Source organism: Elephas maximus, chromosome 2, assembly GCF_024166365.1.
Source record: "Elephas maximus indicus isolate mEleMax1 chromosome 2, mEleMax1 primary haplotype, whole genome shotgun sequence".
In the NCBI taxonomy this organism is placed as follows: domain Eukaryota; kingdom Metazoa; phylum Chordata; class Mammalia; order Proboscidea; family Elephantidae; genus Elephas; species Elephas maximus.
This window is the reverse complement of record NC_064820.1, coordinates 116606232-116631928: the sequence shown is the minus strand read 5'-3', so window position 1 is coordinate 116631928 and position 25697 is coordinate 116606232. Positions and strand designations below refer to the sequence as shown.

At 40.0% G+C, this 25697-nt stretch overlaps 1 protein-coding gene across 3 annotated transcripts in view; it reads left to right on the top strand.

The window, feature by feature from the left end:
- Nucleotides 1-25697, top strand: part of EFNA5 (ephrin A5) — a 317761-nt gene that overhangs the window by 80614 nt on the left and 211450 nt on the right. The window lies entirely within an intron of this gene.

The window sequence follows — 25697 nt, the reverse complement described above, 5'->3', positions numbered from 1 at the left end:
GCAACAGGTTTTTTGGAAACCCTGGTGGCATATGGTTAAAAGCTACAGCTGCTAACCGAAAAGTGGGCAGTTCGAATCTACCAGGCACTCCTTGGAAACCCTATGGGGCAGTTCTGTCCTGTCCTTTAGGGTCACTATAAGTCAGAATCCACTGGATGGCAAGGAGTCTTTTTTTACTCACCTGCAGCCATGAGGCTTTTTGAGATTTAAATTAAGGAGGTAATGGTTTGACAACTATACTAGCAGGATGAGATATTTACATGGCTGTAGAGCAGTTTCTGGCAGGCTTTTGCAGTTTGGGTCAGGCTTTTTATGGTTAATATTTGGTTTAGTGGATAAGAAAAACCTTAAAATCAAAGTAAGATGTCTGTTAGTAATATTCCTATTCAACAACATTTCTCTCTCAATTGCTCCGGTAGAAGGCATATGACCGTTGCTATTCTTGCTGTATAGATAAGGAAACCAAGGTACAGAAAACTCACTTGTATATTCAAGATCACCGTCTCCAATATAGTATATAGTAGTCTCTAATATATATATAGTAGCCTTCAAAAATACATATACATGCAGGAGTCTGTCTTATATTTCGTGCCCTACTTGTTTTAAGCCTTTCAGCTATTTTTTTTGGTTTTTATGACCTGAATAGAAAGGGATTGGTGAATTAAACTCAAATGACTGGTTCTTTAGGTAGCTTTGGGATTAGTCTATGAGAAAGTTAAAACTGTTGCTTATATTTAGAAGTAGTGGTTATCTGTAGACTAGATTCATTTATCCTGCTCCCCCTTATCAAGCATAATTCAGTTGACTTTGTATACCTAAATGCACATCCATCTGCATAATTTCTGAGTTCTCTTCACCTGAAATTGGAAGCTGCCACTCTCACTTGGCCACATACATGATAGGGGCTGAGCAGTGCCAGGAAATGTTGGAAATCTTTTTTAGAGCAAGTTGAAGACCCTTGATATCTATTCTAGAAGCCAGAGTGCTGTGCACACTTTTACTTTGTACTGCAGCCAGAGCACCTGTTCAGTCAGAGGAATCAGCTAAATTACTAGACGTAATTGATGTTTGTGTAAAACATAGAACATTTGTTTTTCCTTGTGGTTAATGCTTAGCTTGATAATTTAGATGAACCTTTCTCCTCTCTCTTCCCATCCCTCTCCCCATTCCGTTTCACACATTTTTCCCCCTTAGCCTTTGTTTCTTGGGCAGGAACAGTTGATCAGTGTTTCTTATGGAGGATAATATACTTAGGAAACAATCCCCATTCAATGCTACCTGGCCTGTTTCTACAACCCAGGCAGTGAAGTGTGGGTATGGTACAGTTACCTTCCCCAAGTCGAGTCATTTTAAAGTATATGCATGTAATATATAGTTTTTAATAATCTCTCTGCTATAGAGCATAAACTGGTCTATGAACAAGGACGGTCTGATGAAACTCGCTTCCGTGTAAACATGGCTTGAGCGGAATCAGCCAATTTCAAGGCAGATTAGTGTCAGTGCAGAGAGACCAGGATAAATAGACGATGAGCATCACTTGAAGAAAAGAAAAATCATGAGAAAATCCTCTTCCACAATACGGGGATTCATTTGGGGTGACCAGAGTGGGCCTCCCAGTTCTCCCTTTGGCATAGTGTAGAACAATATGCCAAACACCTAGTGGCTGCCTCCATTTTTTAATTTTTAAGTAAAAATAAAACCTGATTGTTTTATAAGACTAATTCAGACCATGTAAACAGTCAGTAGAATTTGAACACTCTTCCCAGACAGCGGTTTGGTTTGTCTGCTTAATTTCTTGCCAACCATATTTTTCCATGATTTATTGTATGAGCCAAGAGAGAGGGTCACTGTGAGTTTTTAGCTTTATCCTTACACATGTTGAGCTGTTTAGCCCTCCCAATTTGTCTGGCTTTGATTACAGTCTCTTGTGCATGGTGGTTTGCAACCAGTTGCCTGTGCCATTGGACCTACTGTTAGTTTAGCACAGTGTGGGTCCTTGCTAGGTCTTAGCATTTCCTGTCTCCTGGATTGTTTTTCTAGTTGTTAGGGGGTGGCAACGCCAGAAGAGAGGAACAGTTGTCACGTCTTATAATTGTAGGGGGCAGAGATAAGGAGAAAACTAATGACACCAGCTTAGTGGTACAGAGCATGATCACTCTTTGGATAGTTAATATACCTGAGTTATATATAGTTTCCGTGGTAAATGCTTGATTTTCGTAATTTTTAAAATCTTACATATTATTTCTGCCACTTTCTTCCCCTTTATTTCCCAGCATACAAGTAGGTCAAGAAGTCTTCTGAGAGTCCTGAAATAACTTTCAGGTTACTTTGGAGGCCATGATGCTTCCACTTTTACTATTTCCCTAATTTCCCATCAAAAGAAGGAGGCAGAGGACAAGGAAGAGGAGAAGAGGAATTAAAGTGCATGGTTTGGTTAAGCATGTTATGAAGCATTTTTCTGTTTATACGTATTAATCATTTAGTGGCTGTTCGATGCTGTTATGATTTTACTTAGGAAATTAATCTCTGTTCCCTCATTTTCCCCTTCTTTCTAGATTTTGCTGAGGGACAGTTGAGAATAAATGCCATCTTTAACAGAGTTGGCGTTATCAGTTGAGCCTATAGTGACTCACAGGTCTGGAAAATTTCCATAAGAAATAATCTAGCCAATCCTTCTGTCTCCATGTAAGATTACACCTAGTCATATCTGAAAGACCGTTGTTTAACTCTTAGAACTATTTTTCAGGAAATGTAGACCCCACAGTATTCTTTGGTAACGCAGATGTGCTTTAAAACTGGAAACTTTTAAAGGTAAAATTATTTCTAATTTTTAATCTGAGTTTGTCCCTTAAAATAACCCATTTTTTTTGGTTTCCCATCTGAAGAGATATGCTTCACTTTATTGAATAGATGTGTTTCTGTAAAACTGGTCCTTTTCTATGAATACAAAGGGCTTTAGAGCTGTATTCCCGCTGACTTGTATCATAAAATTGAAAACCACATTTAAACCACTCCCTGCATTTTAAATGTACACATTGATGGATAATAATTATTTTGAGGAGGAGGGTAATAAAAATAGTCATTAAGAAAAACCACTGGGGATGCCTGGAATATAGTTCCACAGGTGAATTCTCTTGGGTCTAGCTTCATAGGTAGAGCAGTAGGCCCTACATTTTTATATTCTCCTCATAGTTCTGTGTTCTCCCTCCATCTCATGCTTTTAGCTGTTCTTTCTAAAGGCAGATTTATGAGGTCTGCTATTTCAGTTGTTTACTCAACAGCCCTAATTAGGGCTGGAGATGTGTTGTTTACAGTCTTTTGTTTAGTTCTTTATAGGAAAGGCCAGCTTACTTTTCCTGATTTCTAGGTACGAGGTGCCTTTAAAAACCATTACTGTGAGCAATTATTCTCGTAATTGCAGATCTTTATGTAGTGAGTTTTATTTCAGCAGGCTCTATTCTTAATTGAGCATGTTTGAATAAAACAAAAATACCTGAATTTGAGCAATCCCATGAGTCAACTGAAGAATTCAAAAACAAAGAAAAACATTGTGAACACAATATTTTCAGGCCAGTGGCATGAGAAGTCACAATTAAAAAAATTGCGTCTACTCCAGCATTAGTTTGATGGGGATTTTGATGTCAGTCCGATTTTTCTCTTTGAGTGATCTGCTTTGCGTAGTAGTCTTCATTTCAGCAGTTTTACTCACTGCGCTATCCAAAGCATTAAACATACGAGTGAACTAAACTGTCCCCAAAATGTAATTTCATTTTATACCATATGATATCTTCTACTGATTTATCACCTTCCAGATTATGTAACTTAACGTCTAACCACAGTTCTGAAACATTTAGGACTAATTTCTGCTACGGCACTTTCTCAGCGTCTTTCATGGAAAGAGAATTGGCTTTTTCATATTTGGGGATTGACTTGATTTTAAAGGGTTCACTGATTAAATTACCCCTTCCTTCTCCTGCTTTTTTTGTTTTTTTGTAGTTTCACCTGTTTTGCGTAGCAGATGTGGTATCTGGACCGATTGATTTTTCAAAGGCCTATAATAATGAAAACGTTTTTCTTTTCTTTCACTTTTCACAGTTAGAAATGAATGCCACTTACAAGCTTTTCTGTTTCTATACTGGGTCTAAAACAATTAGAATTCATCAGCACCCTGACTTGGTGACTGAGTTATCATTCTTTCTGTTGGAAGAATGTACCTTTCCAGATTCCAAAACTACCATCCTGCTTACCTTGAACTGGCTGTTGCTGTTAATAGAAATGGCAGGAAATTCAGGTTAAGAGACATATCTGTTTTTGTCCTTTGTTGCATTGCAATAGGAATGAACCAACTTCTGGGATGCCAGTGAGAGGCTCCTTGGCCTTTGTATTTTACAGAGGTTACCTTAGCATTTCCCAGCACTGGCCCTTATTATAAATGAGGAGCAAGAAATTGTTGTTGTACGTGGAATGAATGCTGTCTACTCCTGCGCCATCCCCATGATTGGTTGTGGTTCAGACAATTTTGATTCATAGGGCTTTCACAGGCTGATGTTTGGAAATAGATTGCCAGGCCTTTCTTCCTAGTTTGCCTTAGGAAGTTCTGCTGAAATCTATTCAGCGTCATAAGCCTACACTGAAAAATGGGTGGTAGCTGTGCATGAGGTGCATTGGCTGGAAATGGAACCCTAGTCTTCTGCATAGAAGGTGAGAATTCTACCACTGGACCACTACTGACCCCCGCAGTGAATTGTACCCACTGTCTCTTGCCATGGATATTGCATGAAATTGTTTTCTTCAAATCCTGTCCTACTTTTGTCCATGTCCACTAGAGGACTGGAAGGGATTTATTCCCAAGAGAGATTTTCACACCATTTGTAGTCCCTGGAGATTGCCCGGGCATAATTACGGTATTTAGTGGTATTATGATATCAGTGATTAACTTTTCCTCTTGACCAGGGAATATCCTCCATCTGCTATGCCTTCTTGTCCTACATTATTAAACCAGAAGACTTGCTACTATTACAACCCCTCTGACCATCTTCGAGACCTGATGGCACAGTGGTTAAGAGCTTGGCTGCTAACCAAATGATCGGCAATTTGAATCTATCAGCTGCTCCTTGGATAGCCCTATGGGGCAGTTCTGTTCTGTCCTATGGGGTCGCTATGAGTCGGAATCCAGTCTATGGCAATGGGTTTTGTCTGACGACCGTCTTTACCATTATCACAACCCTGCTCCCACTTTGCAATTACTGAGTCCTTACAACGTGTCGGGCTCCTTCTTACACACTTTATGTGGGGCCTCTTAGTATTCTATCAGCAACCTTGTTCATTCATTTATTTATTCTACAAATATTTGTTGAGTACCAACTATATACTAGGAACTGTATCAAGATATAGTTGTCATCGATATATCCCAGGCACCAAGAAAAGTGCTTGCACATGGTAAGTGCTCAATAAATAGTCGTAGAATGAGTGGATGAATATATATATAGTGATATAAGATTTTCCTTTTTTACACATGAAGAGTTAGAGAAAGAGAAGTTAAATTCGTACAAGGTCCCTCAACTAGCAGGCAAGAGTAACTATGAAAATTGATAACATGTTCATTAGCTATAAAAAAAAAAATTTTTTTTTTTATAGCTAATAACTAATAGTAAATGCTGCCAAAAAACCAAACTAAATCTGTTGCTATAGAGTTAATTCCGACTCATAGCGACCCTGTAGAACAGAGTAGAACTGCCCCGTAGGGTTTCCAAGGAGCACCTGGTGGATTTGAACCGTCAACCTTTCTGGTTAGCAGCCATAGCTCTTAACCACTATGCCAATCAGGGTTTCCCATAAATGCTACCAGTTGGGAAGAAAAACAAATCAGAGACACTAACTTTGCCCATTAAATATCGTCATGGTTGGTTTACACGAAGAGGAGAGAGATGGCAATATTCAGAAGGTGATAAGAAACCCAGATAACTTCTGATATACAGATGTCCAGTTGTTGCATTTAAAAGTAACTAATGTTTAGATGGAAATCCTGCTGGCATAGTGGTTAGGGGTTACGGCTGCTAACCAAAAGGCGGGCAGTTCCAACCCACCAGGCACTCCTTGAAAACCCTATGGGGCATTTCTGCTCAGTCCTATAGGATCATTATGAGTCAGAATTGACACCATGACAACGGGTTTGGGTTTTTGGAATGTTTAGATACAAAATTTAAGAAATATAAACCTCAGGGAAAATGCTGCAGCTGTCCCCCTGGACTGTGCCTTGGCTGTGCTCCTTTTCCTGACAGGACTGAATTCTGGATAGCCAGTTTGCTCTAACAATGTCAAAAAGGAGCTCATCTTCAGTGAGCCTGACCCCTGGGCTTTCCAGACTACTGGTCTGGGTGAACATGATCACCTCAGGACTCCAGTTGTCCCAAAGCCTTGAGGTTACTTTAGAGGATAATGCAAGCAAGAGTCTTGCTTATTGCCCAATTCACTGGTCTCTGAAGGACAGGGTTCTGTTTTGGAGACCCCCAAGGGGGTTCTAATTGGTTCAATGGGGAAAATTTGGAAATTCGCAGAGCAGTCTGGACCTCTGTAGTATCCCCATGGAACTAATTGTAACCTTTGGGAATGTGTGTGTGTGGTCTTTCCCTAGAGATGATGTGCAGCCCCCGTGGACATCAAGGCTGCCTAGACCCACAGCAGACTGTCTTCTGGGAAAGTGAACTGGGAGTAAGGGCCTCATCTCTGCTCTGGGGTGGAGGTTAAGTAGGCAGGTCAGTAGTCACAGAGAACTACCTTCATTTGACTTGCACCTATCTTATCTGATTTGCCATGAGTGTCTTAATGGGACATTAATAATTTGGATATAAAAATATTAATTGTGTATGAACTGTGTAAAAAGGAGTCCTGGTGGCACAGCGGTTAAAGTGCTCGGCTGCTTACCGAAAGGTCAGCAGTTGGAAACCACCAGCCGCTCCAGGCAGAAAGATGTGGCGCTGTGCTTCCATAAAGATTTACAGCCTTGGCAAGGTCATGGTAGCCCCTTAGACACATCTAAACTCCCTGAGGGACCAAATTGCTGGGCTGAGGGCAGTGGGGACCATGATCTCGGGGAACATCTAGCTCAATTCGCAAAACACAGTTTATAAGAATATGTTCTGCATTCTACTTTGGTGAGTAGCGTCTTGGATCTTAAAAGCCTGTGAGTGGCCATCTAGGATACTCCACTGGTCTCACCCCTTCGGGAGCAAGGGATAATGAAAAAAACTAAAGGTAGAAGGGAAAGATTAGTCCAAAGCGCTAATGGATCACATCTACCATGGCTTCCACCAGACTAAGTCCAGTAAAACTAGGTGGTGCCTGACTACCACCACTGACTGTTCTGACAGGGATCACAATAGAAGGTCCCTGACAGAGCTAGAGAAAAATGTGTAACAAAATTCTAACTCAAAAAGAAAGACTAGACTTGCTGGCCTGGCAGAGACTGGAGAAACCCTGAGAGTATGGCCCCCAGACACCCTTTCAGCTCATTAATAAGGCCACTCCTGGGGTTCACCCTTCAGCCAAAGATTGAAGAGGCCCATGGAACAAAACAAGACTAAAGGGGTGCACCAGCCCTGGGGGAGGGACTGGAAGGCAGGATGGAACAGGACAGCTGGTAATAGGGAACCCAGGGTTGAGAAGGGAGAGTGTTGACATGTCGTGGGGTTGTTAACCAATGTCATAGAACAATGTGTGTGGTAACTGTTTGTTGAGAAACTAGTTTGTTCTGTAAACCTTCATCTAAAGTACAATTGGAAAAAAAAAAAAAAAGAGATTTACAGCCTTGGAAACTCTATGGGGTGTTTCTACTCTGTCCTATAGGATAACTGTGAGTTGGCATGGACACCACGACAATGGACTTGTTTTTGTTTGTTTTTAGTAGGCTGCTACTTTTAGGGGAAAGGGGAACATTGTTAGGGCTTAGAGTACTAGTTGATATTAAACTAGCTTTCCTCCAACTTTTTCCCAGAAAATATTTAGTTATGAGGCCCTTGAATATTTGCTTATCTGAATTTTATAGGATTAAAATTCTTTATCCTTTAATGATTACTGGTTCATATATATAAATGTTATACACATGACCTTATTTTTGAACTTTAGGAGGTGTCTTGTTGTTTCCTTATAGGAGGGAATTAAAGTTTTTGGTCAAGGAAACTTAGCACTCCTGTTGCTATAACCTTTCAAACCATAAGGAATCCTATAACTAGATTATAGTTACTTACAGCTGTTTCCTTGAAAAGCTAATCTTCTATTCATCTGTTGTTTGAAATGGAATGTAGTATTTATTGACCTCAATCTGGCAGGCAAGTGAAGCGTAGAGGAACAGAAAGAGAAAAAAAGAATAAACTATTTTTTTATTCTTTTTTTTTTTTTTGTACAAGATCTTCATAGATTCTTTAGAAATTATGCTTAGTTTCACTCTTAATCATTTACTTTGTGGGGGGTGGCTGCAAATAAAAGTAATGTTTAAACATTAGTTCAAAGAAATAGCATCTGGACAATAATGCAGGAATCACTTTTATTTTCCTAAATACTGCACTCTCATGCCTACAGCAGAATTCAGTGAAAAAGTGTTGACTAGGTTGAGAAACACCCAAACTTTTTTTGCTTAGCTTCCTAACCTAGCAAAAAGATATGTAATTTACAGGTCTTTAATTCTACCCATAAGAAGGATCATATTCTGTTCTCCAAATGTTTATGGAACCATTTACTAATTGTATTATTATGTCTTATATATGCTAAAATGAACAAATATAATCCCAGTCTTGAATGAACTTAATTTCCTACATGGATATGTTAAAGATCCATAAATACACGTAGTTTTAAAATACCCATTCAGGCCATCAGTGTTTATCAAGTACTTGCTATGTGCCAGGCTTGGTACTAGGTTGAGTCTTTAGCATACTATATGCTGATTAAAAAGTGACAGTAGACTTGTAAGTAATATTATATTGCTCTGTTAGAGCGAAAAAATACCAAAGAGTCAACCCATTGCAGTGAAGCCGATTCCGACTCATAGCAACCCTGTGGGACAAAGTAGAACTGCCGCATAGGGTTTCCAAGGCTGTGAGTTTTTATGCAAGCATACCCTGCCACATCGTTCTTCCAAGGGGTGGCTGGTGGGTTTGAACTGCCGACCTTTTGGTTAGCTTAACTACTGCACCACCACAGCTCCTTTCTATTAGAGTTACTACCAATTTATTTTTGTAAAAGTTTTTAGTCTATATTTTTTACACCCAGCTTCCACTTACATATGATGAATTTATACCCATGTACTTAGAATGAGACTGTTGGCCACACGATTAGTTGTCCAAGTACATGCAGAAAGCAATTCTCCCCGCCCACCCCTGCTTTTTTTTTTTCACAAAGATAAAATTTGAGTTGCTTTCTGTCACTGATTTTTCTCTTTTTTAATTTAATTTTTTTTTATTATGGTGAGTGTGTATATATAGCAAAAAATTGTCATTTCAGCATTTTTTGCGTGTACAATTCAGTGACATTAATTACTTTCATTGTGTTGTACAATCATCATCACTGTTCATTTCCAAATTTTTCTATCGCTGTTCTCTTTTACTTATTTGCATTCACCTCAGTTGATGTCAGTGATCTGAGGAGAACCCACATGCAACTAAAATTCTCTTTTGAACATTCAGCAGAGCTGATTTGGCTGCAAAAATGATAGAGGAGTTTTGGTTCTCATGAGACACTGGGACAGTGAGTTTTTCTCCTAAGCTATGAAAGGATCTGTTTTCGCTGCACTGGGGACCTGGACTTCCCTGTTCCCGTTTACACACTCAGGCAGGCAGCTGTACAAGTGGAACTTGAGTCTAAATCGCAGGGTGTTACAACATATGAAACTTGAATGCGGCAACTGTTACTGTCTGCAGTAGTGAACTGTCTGGGGAAATTCAATCCCAGCCTTGGGCCTGGCGGTGGAGGCTCCAGCAGTACTTGGTCACCAGTGTAGATGGCTTTGGAACTGATTTTAAACACTCTTCTTCAGAGCCAAGCGTAGTTCTGACCTTCAGCTTGATCATATTTTTGAGGTGCTCTAGACTAGTGGAAATTTTTACTGTTTTTGGCTGGGAACATCCCTAAAGGCACAGTTATGTCTCTGTTGCTCTTTGTTATTCCTTCATATGTCTCAGGGGTGAAAGACCAAGATAATGAATAATCTCTCAGGATCGTATCACAGGGAGAATGAAACTTTAGCAAGTGGGGAAAGAGGTAGACTAAATTATTTCTAAAGTCTCTTTCAATAATGTTTCTATGAAACAGTTTAAGCTGTATTAGCTTGTTCCAAGGTGAAAAATGTGATGCTTCTGGAAGTTATTAATGGAATTTTGGCAGATGACCATGCTGGAGAGGAAGGAGCTGGATCCGAGTTACACAGGCTGGTCGGCTATGTGGATCACAGCCTGAATTGTTCAACTGTAGGTTTTCTGCAGTCTTGCGATGATATATTTTATACACACACACACACCTCTTTAAAATTTCTTATTCCAAGTCATTTTTCAATTTCACCCCAAAGCACAAATTACGGTGAGAGTTACTCTCAACGTACTGGCTCAGCTCTGAGATCAGGAAATTCTCTAAGTTCGTTTTTTGAATGTGCTTATCTTAAGATCAGTGATTCCTACGATTTGGAGGGCAACAAATGGGCCAAAACAGCCAAACATTTTTGCGGATACAGCGAATAGAGCGGTACAACACAATGTGTGTGCAAGCCCATTTTGTGGTGGTGTTTTGTAGTCTGGTAGTTTTTTTTTTTTTTTCTTTTTCTGTGAAAGAGTATGGATGTTCTCTTCTTTTTGCTTTGCAGTTGCCATATAACACCTATTCAGGTAATCATGAGGAGAAGATCCCTGCAAATGGGACATAAATCACAGGAGAAAATGAGTTTATTAATATATAGGCCCTGTTCTCATGCAGATGCCCCAAATTTTTAAATCCAGATGTAGAATTCAGTATATTATCAGAATTGTCTCTAAATGGAACATTCTTCAGTGTTCATGAGGTCTTTTCAGAGATTTAACTTTTAGTAGATTTAACTTCAATTGCACTGGCAGTTGGTAACTGAAAAGAGCTCTTGAAATTGTAATTTGTGTGTAGCTATATTGACTTGTCAAGTACCTTCAGAAGTGTGATTATGTGGTCCACTAATATACCTTTCTGAGGGGCTGAATTATTGTTAGAGTCCTCATCAAAGCATATAAAATCAGTTTTTAAAGTCCAATAAAATGCTGTGGACAACTGTAAACTGTTAAAAGATTTATGGATAAAGACTTTTATTATAAATGTTCAGAGTCGTAGCTGATTAAACATCCTACCTCTTTCTTATACAGTTGAAAGATTATAAACAACAGGGGGGTAGTTTGACTGACTAATAAATGAAATTGTTCAACAGCACAAAGGTCAGAAGTGCAGCCCACTGCTGTTAAGGTGGGGCCTATGAAAGTTCTGCTGGAAGTGAATCAAGGATGCTGCCTTTCTGGTGGATGAAAATACTTGAACGATGAATTCATCCTGTATTTTTTTTTTTAACTGAAATTACCACGTCACATTGCTGACTTTTCCTATTAAGAAAAGAAAGACTACAGTACTATTAACTGTGGCTTTTGGGTTTTCTATTTTGCATAGATTTATTTAAGGATGGGCTGTCTCTCTTTTTTTAAAGACTGGGTCGCATGCAGAAGGATTCTTGGGTCCCCATTCCTATTATGCAGGTCTCAAGAGAAACACTGGCATAATGAAAAGACTTCAGAGGCAGACCTGGGTTGGAATGCTGGCTCAGCTGCAGGCTGTTTAACCTGGGGCAATAATAATGATTATAGTAATAGCCACTATCTTTTACTTCGTGCTAGGCCCTTATATACCTTTTTTTCTAATGCTCTTAACCCTGTAAATTGTATCTTCTCAGTGTCTCATAGCTGGTGAATGGAGGAGCCACCATTCCAATCCAGCTTTGTTGCTAAAGTCCATAATCTTTCTTCTTCATCACGCTAATGTGAGCTGTTTGCTTTACAAGTCACATATATAAAATGGAGTCTGTTAAAACTTAACTTCTAGAGTTGTTGGGAACAATAGAGAGGTTATGTAGAGTTCTGAGTAGGCACACAGAAAGTGGCAGTTTTGATCTGGGTCTCAGTATGGTTTACATGGCTCTCAAGCACTTTTGTCTTTGTGGGCCTTTTCCTCCATAAAAATTAAAAATTGTATGTGTATAAATGTAATTCAAATTTCAAGTCTAGGTTATACTCAATTTTTATTTTGTTCTTAAAAGAAAATAAAACATGTTCATGGGTGCTAGGCCCTGGGCCTCCCGTGCCCAATGTATATATAAGGTGGCCCGTAGGCTCGTTACAGGCTTTAGAGCCGTGTCTTTTTCTTTTGAGAATTGTGTTGCTGTTACACCTTTTAATTGAAATAAAAATTCTTCCCAGCGAGTGTGTGTATTTGGGGGCAAGAAAAACCTGTCACCGTGGGTATTAGCTGGACAGATGTTCTTAATAAAACCAAAAAAAAAAAAAAAAAGCCCCACTTCTATTGGGTTGATTCTGACTCATAGTGACCCCCATAGGGTTTCCAAGGCTGTAAATCTCTACTAAATCAGACTGCCACATCTTTCTCCTGTGGAGCTGCTGGTGGTTTCGAACCGCCCACCTTCTGGTTAGTAGTCAATTGCTCTAACCACTGTACCACTAGGGCTCCTTAATGGTGGGTTTTTATAAGGATAGCCCCTGACTGATTAGTCAGTTTATGCCGTTTATCATTGAATTTTCTTGTATTTTTCGACCTATTTCACAACTTTTAGACCAGTCGTATCCATACTGAAAGTTATTTATAGAAGGGTCTGGAATAGTCTCTCAGTTTTTTTCCCTTCAACTGATTAAACTGGCAGCTGGTTTTGATCCCAGTGTCTCTCCCTGTTGGTTTCCAGGGCAGCTTCTCTTGGCCTGGTACCCTTGAAATCCACAACCCAAAAGTGATTACAGTCAACGTTTCTCGACATTCAGTGTGAAACTCATGGTTTACACCAGACTTCATGGATATTGGCTAGGTCTGTATGCATAACCAGTTTGATTGACTCATAACTAGCTTAATTACTTAATGTTTTGCCTGGCTTAGATTTGCAAACTTCTCTGGGAGAGGAGCTTTTCTGCATCTTCTCAACACCTAAGCATTTAATAAATCTTGTTGATTGAATGAAGGAATGACTGGCTGGCAGAGAACTAGTCAGTTATGTCAAAGGTGCCAACTTGATTGTTTTCAGACTCAATCCATTAAACACTTGGCTGTTTGGAGAGAGAAGCAGGAGTTTCACCAAAAGGTTAGAATTTGAGAAAAACTTTTTATAATCTTATCAGGTTATCAGGATCCAGGCCATGTTCTTTGATCAGTTAGGGAAAAAAATACCAACTGTCAGGCGTAACCCAAGGTTTCTGGGAAGCCTTCCTCAGTGACGTCTGAACCCCAGTACTCCAAAAAGGTTTTGTCCCTCCTGTGGATGGCAGACAATATGCTTGCTGATGCAGCCGGTGATATAATTAAACTTTTGACCACATGCATGACTTTAAGCAAAAAAGTGGCTAAAGCTCTGTGTCTAACATGATTGAAGGGTGGAATCTGATGCTGAGGCTCCCAAACTAATCTTTCCTTTCAGAGTTCTCTGGAAGCAGCTCTTCTGGGGGTCCAGAGTTTACAATAAGACCCTTTTATACTTAAAATGTCAGCAAAACACTAAGACTAGCTCTTCCTGAAACACGAAGGGGTAAGCCTGTCCATTCTTTCCTCTTGACATTTGGTCTAATTCTATCTCAGATAAGTGGGTCTTGGATGTAATCCAGCTGGAGTGGGGCATCCTAAAATTACCCCCTGTTTCAGTATGCCCTTTGGATCTAACTCTTATCGCTAAACCCTCACTGGGTTTTTTGTATCTGAAAAGAGCACAGGGCTCTTCTTTTTTTGGTCTGTAGTAATATCTGATATTTAGATTTCATAGAAACTATGAAATGTTGTTCATAGACACAACAGCCCAGCCGAGAAACTGACTTCATCTGGGAATGGGAGATTTCCATGTTCCCAGGCTGCTTTCTCAAGCAAGGTTTGAATTTTATGTTCACAATTGACTTGTTTCAGAGTGACCAGGTGGCCAGAGTGCCTTTGAAAACCCCCTCAGGGCCTGAGGAAATTTGTATTGGCATTTATGTTAGTCATTTTGCAGGTGAAAGTTATTCTGATTTACATTTCACAGTCTGATCTGCCGCCAGCCAAGGGTGAAAAACCAGTGCAATTGGCCACTAGTTCTTTTTGAAACTAAGAGTGAAATATCTCTACTTAAAATTCAGGGAAAATTCTCTGACTATAGCTGAGAGAGATGGGCAGGTTGAAACAGATTTCCATGTTTTGGACTAGAAACAACCCTGGAATGTTAACCTTTCTGGGGTGAGAGAAGTACAAGTATGTGCAATGATCAGAATGTGGATTAGAGAAAGAGTTTCGTCACATCTTACTTTAGTATTGTACATCCTAGGCCGCTGCTCATAAGGTTCTATGGGAAGGAGGCTTCGTATTTTTGAAGGTAAATAACAGTAAGGCAAGCTTCTCTGAACATATCCTTGCATCCTCATGAACTAAAGAATTTTGGGGTTGGCAGTTTTAACTTATAGGAACCTTTATAGACAGCCGTTGCTGTATTTTTTCCCTCTCACACCAGTTTTCTCCAACTTCCTGGGTAAAAAAGTAAGCAGAGTGTTAATTGATAAAGTCATATATGCAGCCATTCATGTCGTAGGTAAACTTACGGCCAGAAAAATATCTCACGTAGTCTCATCTAAGACAGTGGAAAGCAGGACATTGCCCAGCAAAATGTCAGTGTAATTCTGATGTTGTATTTGTATGTAACTCTTTTGCATTTGGCATGATTCAAAACTGATTTTATGAATAGGGCTGCAGATTAACCTTTCTGTAACAGGCTGGAAAAATGATCACTTGAAAACATAGTGCCCCCTAATAGCATTCTTTGTAGCCATCAGAGGTAATCTGCTTGTGCGCAGTCATGTTATTAGCTCATTTCCTTAAGCCGTTTCCTAAACTTGTTATCTGACTGCCCTGATGGTACCCGTTATTGGATTGGAGGGATAGTTCCTTTTACTGAGTGTAACTTTTTTCAATTAAAAGAAATATGACAATGATAATGGGAATGGACATTTCTTTGAGAACACTGGAGTAAGAGTAGAAGACGACAAAATGTTCATTAAAAACAACCCATTGTTTCCCATGCCAATGTATTTTGAGAAGTAGACATTTAACTCAGGTGAGTCCTTGGTTGTCATCATTACTGGCCTCCTTGGGTGAGTGCTTAACGTGGGCTGTTTAAGTTACTGTTTTCCCAGCGTTTCTTCCTTAAGGAAATGAGGCAGTTTGCAGAAAAGACATTAAATAAATGCTTTTCTTTCCTTTTAATTGCCCTTGACATTTCCATGAAAACTTTAAGTATATTTGGGGGACCTCTAAGTATATTTGCTGTGGGCGATTGCTGATGTTCTCTTAACTAAGTCATTTTGGAAGCTGGTAGAAGTAGGTCATACTAAATAGGTGGAATCTTAAACCCTATGTCTTTTTTCTTTTTGATGCCTTTCTTCATAATATCTTGAAATTTTCCTAAAACTTTTTATTTATTTATTTTTGGTACCATTTCCTAAAAAAAAAAAAGTCAAACCCGTTGCTCTCGAGTCAATTTCGACTCATAGCAACCCTGTAGGACAAATACCAAGGAGCAGCTGGTGGATTCTAACTGCTGGCCTTTTGGTTAGCAGCCGAGCTCTTAACCACTTTAACTCCTGAAGGGTAGGGAGTATGTATTGTACCACTGTTTTCTTGGTGCACAGTAGCTCTGTAATAGATTATTTTATAGTTTTTAGGAACTCAGCCATCATGACTAACTTGCCTGACCAAAGCAAATCTATCAGGGTTGATGAAAATGTTATAGAAATATTAAAAAGTGCCTAAGTATCTCTACCAAATTTTATGAACTAACTGGTATACAAATCACTCTATAATTGTCTGAGGAATTCTAGAAAAAGATTTTTTACATTCAGAAAATACAATTTTCTCCTTTGGGATAAATTGTATGTGTCCTAATCCCATTGCCACTAAGTCAGTTCCAACTCATAGCAACACTACCGGGCAGAGTAGAACAGCCTGTGTAGGGTTTCCAAGGCTGTAAATCTTACAGAAACAGTTTGCCACATCTTTCTCCCACGGAGCCTCTGGTGGGCTCGAACCACCAACCTTCCAGTTAGCCTCCGAGTGCTTAAACACTGATCCACTAGGGCTCATTAGTATGTGTCATAAGAAAAAAAACCAATACTGACCACAAAACAAGCCAAACATTCTGGAGAGGTGCCTGCTTTAGCATTCTGGGTTTTAAGTGCAGCTGAAATTTCTTAAAAATTTTACTAGGGTCAATCTATTTATAAAATATGATAGTTTTCCCGATTATTCAAAGATCACTTTCTATCTTTTGGGGGAAGAATTTCTTACAGATTAAGGGCCGTTTCCCACGTCTTGGATCTTTTTGATTAACCACTTGTTATATTTATACCTCCAGACAAGGACCAAAGAATAATTCCGTTTTTATTCTTTGTTACTTTTGAAGAATTAATGTGAAAGAATGTCACGCTCTGCCAGGGAATGATTTTTCTTGTTAGAATTAGCAAAGCAGAGCAAGTGCCCTCTGCTGTGGCTTTTTACCATATTAGACAGGGATGTCCTTCAGAGCCTTTGGTGATGATGGGCATAAATCAAATTGAGAATAGCGGTATGTAGTGAATTTAGCGCAACTGCATTTTTTAATATGTAAGTAGGCTTAGGTTTTTATCTCCCTTATCTTAAGCTCCGTCAAGATCAAACTCAAGCAAGCATTCACTTCCACAATTGAATCTCACCAGCCTTTTTCTTTAAGTTAACATTAGTTCAAACTCTCCCCACTGCTTCTGTCAATAGATCTTTTAAAGGCAAGCATTAGAGTTAAGTTGGCCTTAGTCTTTTTTTCCTTCCACAGCTTCAAGCCCAAGGGCTCCTTTTAATAGGCATTAGTTAAGGCCCAGAATTGAGTAGACATTTGTGAAGGAGAGTTGAGGTTTGGAACAGAATTGGCCTTTATAGTTTTTCCTTGGGGGGAAAAAAATCTTCTTATGAGAATAAAGGCTGCCTACTAATCTGCTACCATCTGGAGAATGGAGAAGCCAGAGGTTGTTGGCACCAGGTCACATCCCTTATGTAAACTGTCAAATTCTTTTCATATTAATGGCATATTGAGTTAAAGCTAGGGAGGTTTGGTGTATCAGTCAGAGCTCATTTATTGATTTTTTTCTTTTTGGCAAGGGAGGGGTCTTAGTATTGTTGCAATATGAGAGAAAGACACTTAGTATCTCTAAAAGAGTTTTCGATTCATAAAGGACTTTTCCTTTTGCTCACAGGTTGCTTACCCATTAGTGATCATTGAGGATATGAATAAAAATTCTCAAGTTAGTGTTCTTCCAGGCAACTCTTTCCATCCAACTTTATGAAAAAAGGTTTGAATGAGTTTAAGTTCAATAAGAAGACCAATTAATCGTTATCACGTTTATCCCATACTTGAAATAAAGCAGTTAAAATAAGTCTTAGAAAACATAAGATTCTGTTTTTCTCATAGATGATTTGGCACGTATAATCTACGTACACGTGAGTATAAATACAAATGTGCATTTTGGTGCTTTAGGGTATGATAGAAAAGCTAAAATCAGCCCATGTCTTGAGAGATTCCTGCTATCTGAGTGGTAAAGAATAAAAATTCCTCATTTTTTTGATCATGAAACCTTTTAGCTTCTTGTGGCCATTGAGCCAAACAGATTGTGAATGTCTTGACGGCTCTATTCAAAGCAGAAGCTCTCGTCAGCAGTGCTTAGTCCCCAAACCGGTGCAGACTGATTTTGTACATTGCAAAACTGTTCTGCTCTCCCCACTTTTATAAATAAAAATAGACCCACGCACTCACTTTCAGGTCTTTTGATAGGTAAATGTTGCGCTCTCTAAACCACAGCATGGAATTACAAATCATCATATTATTCCTGGGGATAGACGTCTGTAAGTACAAGTTAAAAAAAAAAAAAAAAACAGTGGTGAGTAGAAGCCACTGTTGGGTTACATACTGTTCACATAGAATATTTTGGCTAAAACAAGTCTAACATTCCCGACATGATCATTGAACAAATAAATATAAGAATGACTATGAACCCCCGTTTTACCTGGATACTCTTTTGATTTCATAAGGAACATGAAGAAACGAAACCTAAAAATTTTGGCAAACATGATTCAGTAAAAATAAGCCCTGAGATTCCCAGCTTTTGGAAATCCTTTGTAAATTCAACAGTGAGCATTTGTCCTTGGGGTCTGTATTTCCTGAGTGCTGCTTCTTACCCTGCTAGTTGCATATGTAAACCAGAAAATGAAAACCAGACCAAATGACCCAAAAGAGATGAAGCATGTTTGTTTTGCCCATTATATTTCTCTGCTCACGCCTATATGCCTTGCCTTCTCTCTCCCTTGTGTTTGAAGTTGAGAGCTGGGAACGGACATCAGATTGAGGTCCCAGGAGAAGCCAAGTTCAGCCTGAACTGGTGAACTCACTGAGACTGAGGGTGGATAACATGAGCTAAAAGAGCCTCATGTATGACATTTCTGCCAGTAGGGGAGAAAGCCACCCGGGCTTTACAAACAGGTTTCTTTTTGGTTGACTTAGTCTAAGGATGGAACGTCTTGGCAATTTTCCCTTAAGTAAGCGTCTCCAATTGATGACGGTGGGAATGAGCTTACACACAAGCCCATGTTACATAGGATTTTCTGCCAGAGGCATTGAATGCTATGACTCTGAGGGGAATCGTCGTAGGGGACGGTGGCGGATATTACAAAACATCAGCATGGTTTTGTAAACAGCAAAAGAAATGAAAAAGTATTCTGTGAAAAGGGAAGGGGAATGGAAGAAAACTGGGGGGGGGGTGGGGGGAGAATATGAAAATGTGTGTGTATAGTAGTGTGATGTAAAAAAGAAATGAGGATATAAAACTGATTTTAGTTTTATATTTTGTTGGTAATAAGTTTTACCCTCATGTTTGAATGCATTTTAATCCTGTGCTGCAGTGTGAGGATTTAAATGATTAAATTAAATAGAGTTTAAATTACTACTATTAAGAATACCATAATAAACTCTTATTTTTTAAGACGTAGTCAAGGTTTCCCCAGTGATCAAACATTTTTTATATGACTGACTAAAGAATCTTTTTATGGTGGGCCCCCTCTGTCTTCCCCATCCTCAACTTTCTAAAGCTCTCACATGCAAAGCAGCAATCAGGTTTGCATTCTTTCTTTTCAGCCGGATTGGAATTTATCTGACTGCAGAGAACTGTGACTGGACAAAGATTGTGGTTTTGGGCGGCGTCTGTGCTGTGAGGGGACCTTTTACTCCCATTGTGTGCTCTGCAAGGAACTTGCAGTGCCTGAGCTCTTTGCTCCTGGTCCTGGCCTTATCGAAAGAGATCAGGCTTTCTGGAGCTGGACCAAGAGGCGGAGTTCAGCGCCGGGTCCAGCAGGGGGTGCCCTTGCTAGATAAGAAGAGCAGGTTTCTGTGTACCAGAGCAGCTAAAACCACGTTCTTTGCCTGTCTTTCTCTTTTAGTCAATTTGGCTCAAGGATCGACCCCAGAGGCATTTTACTTTGCCCCTTCAGGTCCTGGCCCACACTTGTATGACTGTGCTGTCCACACTGTTGTTTTCAGTTTCTTTTTGTTGTTAACAGTAGACTCTGCTTTGCGATAGCTGCCTTTGGTCACCTTTTACTTAGAAATTGGCGAGTGTTCCTTTTTTTTCCGCCTTCTCCCCATACTTAAGGTCAAGTTGAAGGGCACAGTCACCTACAGGGAACAGGACCAAGTATGTTCATTGAGCATTTTGCTGTTTTACATGACCTAGTCAAAAAGGAATGTCTCTGTGGGAAAGGAAAAACCTGTTTCATAACAAAGTACAGAGCTTTGTTTTCTCTCATCAGAGTGACAGCCCTTTGGTGCCTGCCAGTGGGTATGCGACGAGAAGGTGGGGAAATTGGATCATGAAAATTCCACGGGCTGGTGATTGTTCATTCTTTAGCCTTGTAGCCAGGAGGATCCGTCTGGTTCCCAGGGTGGCACGGTACAGTATTTAATTCACAGAGCCCAAACTTAGGAATCAGCATTTTACTCTTTAAAAAAAAGAAAAAAGACGACAGTCCTTCACCATTTTTAAGCAGCTTCAGTGTAGTCTGCTGGGAGGGGGGTTTTGAAGGAGGTTGTTTCTTGAAACTTGGATTCCGTGGTGGTCTTGTTGACTGAACTTGGCTGGGTAATGCTTTCCCCAGACAGCGAGAGCCATCTGCTCAGGAAAAGTTCACAGCACACACCCGGGACTTGTTACCACAATGTGGTGCTTTATGGCTGAGAGACTTTCCTTGAATGCCTGAGCCACTAGGTTCCTGTGGCCTCTGCCCCATGTGGGATTACAAGCTCCCCCAACATGCTGGAGTGATTCCCACTCTGGCTGGGGCGGACACGAGAGCAGAAACCCCACAGCAGGTGCTGATGGCCCAGATGTCCTTTTGTGCAGGCCCTCTAAGCCCCTTCCCCATTCCCTTACAGCCCCCAACCCCTGCCACCCCATGCTCCCAGTTCTTGGATTAGTTCTCAGGCAGTTGCAAATACTGATGCTCTGTCTCCTGTTTTTTTTAAAAAAAAAAAAAAAGCCAGTGCAACAGGTACCCTCCGGGGAGGAATGTGAAGTCACTGAGCTCAAATCTTAGTTGGCTTCAGAAGTCTGTGTGGAGTGAGTTTATTTTGTTTTGTTTTTTAGTAAAATCTAGTTATTTAATGGAAACCCTGGTGGTGTAGTGGTTAAGTGCTACAGCTACTAACCAAAGGGTTGGCAGTTCGAATCCGCCAGGGGGCCCTTGGAAACTCTATGGGGCAGCTCTACTCTGTCCTATAGAGTCGCTATGAGTTGGAATCAACTTGATAGCACTGGGTTTGGTTTTTTTTTTTAGTTATTTAATGGGATCAGTTTCCTTTGTTTTCAAGCCCCTTGTAAGTAACTGTGTGGCATTTCAGCTGTATAAGGATAGAGAATCAAAGCCCTTTGCTATCCACCAGTTCTTGTTTTGCTCACATAAATGAAACTGTTTAAGCAAGTCCTATGCAAAACGGAGTTCTGAAATTGAATTTTTGTTTTTAGAAACTGCTATTTTCTGTCCTCTCTTCCTACTATTAACGGAATCATTTAATTTCTGCCCTCCCAAAGCCTTTTTTTTTTTTCTTTTCATTTTAAAAGTCATCTTTAGAAGCTGTCTTTCCCAGAGCCTCATTGTTCATGAATTATATTGTGAATCCATTTGGACACTGACCAGAAACTTGCTATAATTGCTCACATGCAAGTAAAAGCTTTCTCTGTGTATTAATTAGTTGATACAAGGAATTAAGATGATTCCATGAAAGGCATTGCTGCTTGCCTCTGAATAGTTAGACCAAGGTGGGTACCAAGGCATCATTTGATCCCATTTACTTAGCATGTTTTCTTGATAAAAGCACAGAAATTTGAATAGTGAGGTTTCCTAGGGCAGCAGAATGTGGGAAACATTTGGATTCACTGTTTCTGTTGATGTGAAATGTGGGATATTAATCAAGGCTAATTACACGCACTGGGTTTGGAACAAACCGAAGGCCAGTTCAGGGCATGGTTCTCTGTGTAATTACTGACTTTAAGGTACCGGGGTAATTACTAGAAATTAGAGGCCCTTCATTTATGGTTCTTGCCTCTCAGAATGTGGAAACAGTTCCTTTCAATATTAGGAGGTAGCTCTCTGCTCAGAGTTTGGCGTTGAACACATATGACCAGCTTTTAAGTAGGCCTTGGCTACGCTACGTCGTTTTTTGGAGTTAGGGCAATAACCCAGATAATTCTGCCTTCTCTCCCCTTCCCTCCCCAGTCAGGGACCTTTTAATATTTGAATTAAAAATAAAAGTTTAAATATGTTTGACTAATAATTGACTAGAGAGAGTGGAATTTCCTAGCAGTCTATTTCTTCTAGTATTATATTCTTTAAAAAAGATAATATGTAACCTTTCCATTAATAAATTTATCATAATTTTTACTTGAAAAACAGTAGTTCATAGTTGCTTCACAATGTATAAGTATCTTAAAGTACAGTTGTCATTTTCGGGGGAGGTGTCTAGCATCTTGAAACCCTTTCCTAGAGGGCTGGGAAATCCACCATTATGAGACTCTTGTGGGTAGCTGAGGTTCACCTCTAATAAAGAAAGCTTCAAAGGCCAGCCTCTTCTCCCCAGTGATCTCTAGCAGGTAGGGAGCAGGTATGTGACCTAAGCTCCCCAGTGCAATACCCGTGCCCAGGTCTTGGAGCTTAGAGAGAGGGACATGAAGAATCATGGACAGTTGAGAACTCCCTCTATCTGCCATGGCTTCTAGTGCCTGCTGATCAGGGACAGGAGTGGCAGTGGGGTCCTGAGTTCAACAGCTTGGCATGGCATGTCCCAAGGTGGCAGGAGTGTTAGCTCCAGTGGCTGAATTCTTAGCTTCATGCCCATTTCCTTGTAATCTTCCAGTTTATTTTGTGAGAGAATGAATTTTCTTATAGGAAATACCGCTTCTGCTTAAGTTCACATAGAGTTGGTTTCTGTTGTTGGCAGGAAGAACCCTGGCTTGTGTGAGGATCGTCATGAGTTCCTTTATGCTTGTCTTGGGGCTAATACGCTGTGTGTAGATTTAATTACATGTATGTACATATATATGCTGAAATAAATGCATATGCCTACTTTGTGTGTATATGTGCATGTGTTCATCATAAGCTCAGGGAAGGGGCTAGGTCCCTAGGCTAAAAGGAATCAGGGTGGGAGAAACTATAGATTTTTTATAAAAGTCACGCTTTTGGCACTCCTGACACTGTCCTTTTGAAGGGCTGCCAGAGCCAGTTCTCATCCTAGCTGTACTGCTGCTGACTCCGGAAGCTGAGATGGATTTGTAAAAATATAGAGGGCTTTAATAATTCTGTAGAACTGGCAAGTTTTATTATTTTATGTATATGATATACTCCTTATCAAGTTTTTCAGAAATATTTTTCAGGTAGCTGATTTCATCACAAAGCTCAAACAACTTGCAAAGTTTTGTTTAGTTGGTGCTTTTGATTATTTACATCCCACAATTATTTATGTGTTACATGCCCAGAAGGTATACTTCTTAACTTTGCTCAGAAGCACTCCTGCACATTTCTGATCCAGGTTTGAGGATGGGCAGTGGAAAATGGAGTAAGTTGAGGCAGTTAAGGACAGCAGCTGTCGAATGCTCTGTGGTTCCCCTCTTTCCGCATGTTTTTACCCTTGAATTATTTTATAACTTCAGTGTTAGTACCTCACTTCTTATGGGCCATTATTTCTCCATTTCTTCCCCTTGACATCCTGCTGCTGCATGTCCCCTTCATGAGACTTGCAGGCATCTCCCTAGTTCGGCTGTCTTTCTGACTTCTCTTTCCTTGCTTTCCATAGTTCCCTCCCCATGATCCTTTATCTTTCCTCTTTTCCCCTTTTCCTCCTAAATCTCTTCTCTTTATAGAAACGTGGGTGTATAAATGAAAGCTATGGATATATATGCAGTCAGAGGGGTATATCTGTGTTTGTGTCAAATTTGAATGTAAATATTAAAAATACGCTCTTCAAGTCATATGCTTGCTGCCTTACCTCAGAGCTCACACCACACCTCTTAAAAATTTCCCGGTATAGCCTAGAAATTCCACATCAGCATCACTTTTTACCCTTTTTGTGGTCTTCAGGGCATCTGGTTGTTGGTATATTAAAGTTAATGATCCTGCTTTCCTGATGAGATCAGGGAGAAGGCTGCTGGAACACTGCTACCCTTTGTCCTCCCTTTCTTGGGAGACCTGTGGGCCGCAGTTTCAGGCATCTCAGCCTGGGGTGCGGTGGGGTGTGGTAGAGTAGTCTGGCTCAAAGCTCCAACTCCATTCACCTGTCATGGTGCGCTCTTATCTTTCCAGAGTACAGCGATGACTTGCTTGAGTCCCAGGGCCTGAGTATATGCACACACATGTGTACACATATTCCACTGCTAGCAGAAGGGTAAGCCCAAGGTCACAGAAGTAAATCAGCAAAAGCGGAAGCTAGGGGTTGTTGATTCCTTATTCCCTGTAGCTGCCCTCGTATATTCTTGAAGAGCTCATATATGTTTTTCTCTTCTGCATTTTAAAGATTTATTTCATCTTTGACTATACAGATAGGAAGTGGAATTTGGTCTGTGGGGACATTCCTTTATATGGACTATCGGTGACATCATGGAATGACTAGAGTCCTGCTTTTTATTAAAGGACACATGGAAAGTTGTTCTACACAAGTGACATTTCTTTCTCATTCTGTTTATTTCAAAGAATTCATATCTAGTTTTAAGTTCTTTAAATACTTTGTGAAAGCTCAAGTAGCCATGGAATAGACATTTTGTCAGTGTTTTTAAAGGAAATATTAATGAGAACTTAAGGGAAACTGTGGCAAAAAAAATTATTGCTGACTTTGCTATCATCATTCTTTTAGGATTAGCCAAGATAAAGGGAATCACACAGAATTGCATTTAGGGACATATTTGGAAGAATCTATTATGTTGTAAGAATAAAGAATTTGATCAATATTCTGTTTCCTTAATATTTTTCACACTTTTGCAAAAATAACTGGAAGAGACCCAAAACTTGAAACTCAAATGAAATTGCAGACAGTGTTTATAGTCTTCTGCTTCCTCTATGGTTGATAAAAGTTGACTGATGGGCTTTGAAAGGAAGCCAGAAGTCTTTTTTTTTTTTTTTCTGTATGTATGTATGTGATGTCTGTAAAGCTGCAGTCACCTCGGGCGTTCCCTCTTGTGAAGATCCACGTACGTGTGACAAGGAATGCAGCATTTAGGTATTTGCTTATGTGTTTTAAAATATCATTAGTAGAAGCATAGGATATGATAACAGTGGGTTTTTTGTCTTGTTTTCTAAGCTAGGCTATTCTATTATGGCTTATTCTAAAATAAGCTGCCTTTTTTTTTTTTTTTTTTTTTTAGGCAAGCTGGAAACCATGGCCACTGACGCAGCCTTTTCCTTCGCGTTTGAACTTTCCTGGCAGAAATGGCTTGTCGATAGAGTCCAAGCTAGTTCATTCCCTTTGTGTGTAGAGAATTAGACACGTGAATGCCACAAATTAATCAAATGTTAAGTCCAGAATAGAAGGCTCTCACCCACTAACATGCCTGTGAAAGCCGCTTTGAATAAGAGGGAAAGGACCCATCAAATATACATGAAAAATAGTGAGTTTATGAAGGCCCAGGAATTGTTGGATTTGACTGGACCTGCATGCCACCACGTAGGGGGCAAGAGCAGAGGGTGGGAGTGGGAGGACCACCAGCCCATGAGATGGGGTTTTTCTTTTTTAATGATCTCCTCCCATTGAGAGGAGCTTCTGGGAATATCAATGAGCCCCTTGCTGAGGCAGGGTTGGAGGTCAAAGTGCAGGGCCAGCTGCCAGGCTTCCTGAGGGACAATAGCAAAGCCCTTTC